Here is a 6,825-nt window from a genome sequence, read left to right on the forward strand (position 1 = left end):
GGTCTTGCCACGTCACGGACGACCCCGGTCGACGGCGACACAGTCGCGCATGGGGTCCGACACGCCCAACCTCGGCGCGGTGGGACTACATGCCGAGCTATTGGCACCATCCGGCGCGCGGCCCAGGCGGCCCAACAACGCTTCGTGGCCCAATAGCTCGGCGCGGGGTCACTTAACGCCGAGCCACCAGACTCGGCGCGGCCCGACTCAACGTCGAGGTCTGGACTCTTGAAGCCACGCCGCGGCCCCCTTCTTCTTCCTCCCTCCATTCTGAAAGCCAGCGCTCTGCTCTCTCTTCGTCTCCCCCACGCCCCCACGAAACCCTAACCCCCAAATGCGACCCTAGCTACCCGGATCTCGTCTCCTGAAGTGTCCTCGAGGTAATGGTCCCTCCCCTCCTCCAATCTATCCGCGTAGATGTGCTTGCATTGTCTCTAATCATGTGGAATCATGGGTGTATGGTGTTTTGGTATATGTGTATTTGCATTTGCAAAATATATGGCTTAGGTTGATTGAGTGCATTGTTGTTTAACTGTTTTATGTGCTGAACATGTTATGTTAGTTTGGTTTCTAGTTATTTTGGTCATTAGAGTTCTTTGTTTATTGTAGGTGTCATTAGGATTAGTTATTTGTTGGTCATTAGGGTTAGTATGTATTTTAGTTATTTGTTGATCATTAGATTTTAATTTTTTATGACTAGAAATGATTATGTTGTTGGGGTTGAAAAAGATAAAATGATATATTTTAGTTTCTACTTATTGGATTAAAACTCAATATGATATATTGATATGTGACACTACTTGTTGTGTGATGGCTGTAGATGGATAAATTAGTGATGTTGCATCATGGAGGCCGTATTGTTAGGACAAGAGATGATAGTTTGGAATTTCTGGACATGTGTGAGGAGTTGTTGATTTTTATGAAACACCATCTTTGACCCAGTTAGTGGAGCGAGTGAAGGTTAAGTTAGGCTGGAATAAAGGAGACGTACATGTTCAGTTTGAATGTGTCATAGATGTTGGGTCGTCGAAGGGTCCTCGGATCAAGCGGTTGCTCAAAATTACAAGCGAGTCTAAATGAAATGATTACAAGGCAGTTGTATTGGCCTCAGAAGTGCGATCTTTGGATTTAGTAGTAAGTAAGGAGTCCGGCTTAGGAAATGATAACTTCGAAGCATGCCAATCTTTCCCCGCTCACATAGGTTATGGTCCTTTGTCTGAAGAAGAAATACTTGTCACACAACTAGGCTACGGTGGTGGTGAAGTGTTTGGATTACTCGAGCGAGATGGAGGTTGGTTTGAGGGCAGTCGAGATGAGGAGGAGAATGCGGTTGCCGATGGTGAGGGCAATCATGATAGTGATGAAGAGGATGATGATTATGTAATTGGTGATGCAGAAGAAGGTTTGGACGACGCTAGCGGAGACTTTTCTATTGAGGATAAGCTTAGCGTCGAAGATGATCTTAGTGGTGAAGAAGACTTTGGTGATGCTAGGGTTACGAACCGTTTTGACATAGAGATAGCTGGAGATGATGAATCATTCGTAGAGGAGATAGCCGAAGACTCTGATGACGATCGCCCTGTTGGTCGTCTCAATTTTAGGGAAATAGAGATATTGTCTAGGGTCTTGCCTTGGAGAGATCCACTAGTTGGTGATTTCGAGGACCTTAGCCATGGTCACAGGGCAGTAGCTGATGGTGGGCCAAGTGATACAACAATGCCTGATATTAGCGGTTGCCTCATCATACGGAAGGGCATATTGTTTGCTACCATGGATGAGTTGAAAACATGGTTGCAAGAGTACTCCATTGTACACAACCAACCTTTTAGGGTCATCAATTCATTCAAGGAGAAGAGGTGCACTGTTGCTTGTGAAGAACAACAGTGTGGTTGGAGAGTATGTGCTAGGAAGACGAAGGCAGGCAAATGGAAGATTACCTCAATGAAGCAACCACATGTTTGTGCCACTGCTGAGGCAGAAGAGAACCATCTGCAGCTCAATTCTAGGTTCATTGCAAGGCAGTTATGCCCCGTGGTGAAGCATATGCCAACCATTACGGTGTCCGCGTTGGTTGAGATCATCTTCCAACGGTACAATTACTATGTCAAGAATAGAAAAGCATGGAGGACAAAGCAGCATGCACTGGAAATAATATTTGGAAATTGGGAAGAAGCTTATGAGCGCCTCCCTGTAATGTTGAACGCAATGAGGGCTGTAAATCCTGGGATGCACTTCGAGTATTTACCTAAGGAGGGTGAAACAACGAATGGTAGCCAGGTATTTGGAAGTGCCTTTTGGGCGTTCGGGCAGAGCATCAAAGCATTTAAGCATTGCAGGCCCGTCGTCTCAATTGATGGAACCTTTCTTATAGGGAAATTTGAAGGCACAATGCTTGTTTGTATTGGGACAGATGCAGAAGACCAGCTTGTGCCATTGGCCTTTGCGATTGTTCGGAAGGAGGACACGAATAGTTGGTGTTGGTTTCTCAGGCTAGTAAGACAAGTGGTAATTGGTCTGGGACGTGATGTTTGTGTGATATCCGATAGGCATGCTGGCATTCTGAATGTCATAGAACAAGAGATTCCTGGTTACGGCCAAATATATCACCGGTGGTGCACCAGACACCTTGCTCAGAATCTTATAAGGCGTGATCACACAAAGGACAACTTCAAATTATTTGAGGAGGTTTGCAGGCAGCAAGAGGTTCAATTATTCAAAGACAAGCTAGATGCCCTGAAGTTAGCCACAAATGTTGATGGCAGGCAATTCTTGAGCGAGTTGACGGCGTCGAAGGATAAGTGGTCACTTGCATATGACACCGAAGGTTGGAGATGGGGCTTCATGACTAGTAACAAAGCAGAGATGTTCAATAGCCTTCTAAGAGGTTGTCGTGGTCTGCCTGTGACTGCTATTGCCTCATTCACCTTCTACAAGTTGAATGCTTGGTTCGTTTCGAGGAAGAAGCATGCGAGGTCTCTATGGACAGCAAGCAAAGCTTGGCTACTTTTAGCATCTCTGGAACTAGCTTTCTCAAAGAAAAAGTCTAAATGACAGAAGAGTTCATGTTTTGATCTGCTCAACCATGGATATGAGATTCTAGAGGGTGGTGGAACTAACATTGGTGGTGAAGATTGGGGTGCTCAAAAACATAAAGTAGTGATCAATGAGAACAAGTGTACGTGTGGAAAATCAACCATATACCATAGGCCTTGCTCCCACATGATTACAGCCTATCGCCTTAGACGTGTTGACGCTGAGGTCCCTCCCTGTATGGCCGCAGAGTTCTCTTTGAGGAACCTAATGAGCACCTGGAATCCTCAGTTCGAGCCATTTCTTGACGAGAGTCAATGGCCTACTTATGATGGCCCCAAGTATGTGGCTGATCTTGGTTTACTCTGGAAGAGTAGAGGACCTAGGCGGTGGAAGCGATTCAGAATGGATATGGACTAAGCCATGAAAGGTAGATCAACCACGAGTAAGATTGGGACATATTTTGTAGAGGACACCCAAAAGAGCCGTTGCTCTGGTTGCCATAAGACGGGCCACAATAAGAGAAAATGTCTTGAACTACTTAGACAATAGGTATCCACCAAGCTAGCTACTTGAATTGCTTTGTGTAATAGTGCATTGGTTTACTTTTGTTTTTTTATTGTTATGTTACTTCGTACATGTTAGAGGGACTTCATCTTCATATGGTGCACATGTTAGCGGGACTTCTTCACATGGTGCAGCAACTAGTGCAGAGGGTGGTCAAGGACATGGTCCTTATGATGATGAAGGAGAACACCAGGGAGAAGATGATGAAGGACAGGGAGAGTACTATGAGCATGAGTATGATGAGATTGGTATGTCCCAACTTGAAGATGCACCCCAAGGAACTCAAGGCCCCTCCGGTTCTGGACGTCCACAGAGGACGCTCAGACCAGTGGATAGGTACACTCTAGGTACCTATCCGTTTGGGAGGGGAAAGCGTTACGCTCGCCGTCCATGTTAAGGTACATCTTTTGATATGGTAATCATGATACTTGGCTCAGATTTTAGCAAACACCAAATAGCTATGTGAAGGTAGTCTCATTAATGGTTTCTAACTTAGCTCAATATCCGCTAAAAGTTGTGAAAATGGACTACTGTAGGAAAAAAGAGAGACAAGGAGAAAATGATGGAGCATTAGACAAGGAGCGAGCTAAAAGATCCAAAGACTTCATATGCTGATTTTGTGCATGGACTATGTATGCATTGGACCTTATGTAATGCACTATGTATGGACCTTGTACTATGTTTGGACTATGTTGGATGATTGATGAAGCATATGTATGGACTATGTATGGATGTTGAATGTGTTGGACTATGTTGGATGTTGAATGTGTTGGACCTTATGTATGTATGGATGTTGAATGAATGTGTATGTCGGTGTGATCATTTATTATGTGAAATTCTGTATGCTCATGTATTCTGTCATGTATTCTGTGTATTAGGGATAGGTAAACTACAATTTATGAAATAGCGAATGCACAACGATTACACTCACATCAAAACTAACAATGGCATGTCGCAAACTAAACCTAGCATGCCTTAGGGGATTGAAAGAAACAAGTGATACAGATGTTGCAAAGGTACTACGATTACACACTCACATGAAAACTAACAATGACATGTTGCAAACTAAACCTAGCATGCCTTAGGAGATTGAAAAGAACAACTCATACAAGCATTCCACATTCGGATTGACTAACAAAGGTTGGTCCTAATAATGCTCCCACATATTGAACTGAGTTGTACCTTCCCCATAGTATCCTCTAGTTGATGGCAGCGGTGGCGATGGCGGTGGAGAAGGAGGCCTGTGCTTCTTATGGTACGGGCACTGGCAGTATGGATTATTACATAGTGCCTCATCTGCATCATTGTTGTTGTTGTCGTCCGACTTGTCCCTATTACCACTTCTAGGGCCATACTCTAGGTCAAAGATGTGTCCCTGTAGATATGTGATGTACTGTTGATGGGGATAGATTGGAGGAGGGTCGACCCATCTAGTGAAGCCACAGTTATCTAGATAGCTTGAATCCTGAAAACCCATCTACCAATAAGTACTACTACAAACCAAATGCAAATCTAAAAAAGGAGAGAGTTCAAAGGAAATACAAATCCTCACGGGCATCTGAAGAAACAATGTCCTCCACCGTCATAGTCGTTGTACATCTGCATAACGCAATCCAAACCATGGCGGCATTTTGGCCAATCTTTAATGCGCTTGTCGTATGATCTAAGAGGTCTCTCACGGGTGAAGTCACTCTTCCTCTCCAAAGGAAATTCCTCTATTGGTTCTTCAAAAGAATCAAGACCCAGAGAACCCTCCCACACAATCGGAGGTCCCTTCCTCACCCCTTTCCTCTTCCTCCGCCGAAACCTTTTCCACTCGAGGAACCTCCGCTCGACATTTGCTAAAACTAAACCAGAAAACAAGTTGTGTGGATGTGGAGCAAGACATGGAGCACTATATATAGAGATGAAGGCAGGTTCACCATGAATGCTACTTGACAAAAAACTTGTGTGCGTACTCATTTATTGAATCTGCAAAGGCTAGATGCTTCATCTGAAAAGCCTACAACCATGACTGGTCATTTCATCTGAAAAGGCTACACCTGTGTTTTGTCACTTTATCTAAATACAGTACATCACTCTGATATTAATTCATTGCGTATACGGATACAACAGTAAACGAATCTAGGCTTTTCAGTGAGTTTTTAAATAGACTTTTCATTTACTGCAACAGTACTTGTAGCCCTTTCAGTAACTGCAACAGTACAAATAGCCTTTTTAGTGATACAAACAGTAGCACTACAGTCCTAGGATAGTTAACGAAGTACAGGGCATAAGACCATCTGAAATAAAAGCATAGTGCATTACAACATAATAAAAAAACTCCAGGGAATAAGTTCATCTAAAATAAAAGCAGAGTGCATTACAACATAGTAAAAAAAGTCCAGGGCTACACGACATCGCTCATGAATAAACCAAATACCTACTGAGTGCAATGAGGCCACTTTCCCTTTCTCTAGGCATCGGGATTCTCCTCCATCGCTGCCTTCGCTCGGCGCACATGCTCAAGCTTCTTCTCCCTCTCCGCCCTGTACGCAGCAACACGCCTCCTTTCCTTCTCTTCCTTATGCTCCTTTTCTATAGCCTCCTGTCTGCGTCTCTGCTCAAACCTCTCCTTAACCTCCGTATCCCACTCCTTCAGGCCTTCTAGATGCTGCTTGTCTGACTCCTTGATCTCAGTGTCAATCCACTGCTCAAAGTCACACAGTGGTGGAACGGTCTGCAAGAAAAACAAATTGTTACAAAACAAATAAATAAGCAATACTTAATATCACAAGAAAATCAATTAACACACAATAAAAATTCCTCACAATCGATGCACGGCACTGTTGCTTTGTAGGTTTCCATGCATAATTGGGACACATCCAGTACCTTTGTCTATATGTTTCCTCATCTTCAGAGATGTCTACCTTGCAAGGATCACCACAAAAGCACATGGGTCGAGGAACACCTTCAGGGAGAGGCTTTAGGTCGTAGGGATTTGCCCTCTGGCGACCATAGCTACAATTAAAAGAATTTAGTCATATTAACGGAGAACCAAACCTAAACCTAGGGTTTTCTATTTGTTGCACAAATAATGAATAAACATTGGGATTACCTTGGAATACGAGCTTTACCACGTCTTGGCATCCTAACATTACGTAGAAAAAAATCAATTCAAAGTACCTTGCAACGAATGTAAAGCTACTAACACTAAATCACCATACCTCCCAAATAAGCTTTTCATTA

The sequence above is a fragment of the Miscanthus floridulus genome, chromosome 18 (assembly GCF_019320115.1).
Source record: "Miscanthus floridulus cultivar M001 chromosome 18, ASM1932011v1, whole genome shotgun sequence".
In the NCBI taxonomy this organism is placed as follows: Eukaryota; Viridiplantae; Streptophyta; class Magnoliopsida; order Poales; family Poaceae; genus Miscanthus; species Miscanthus floridulus.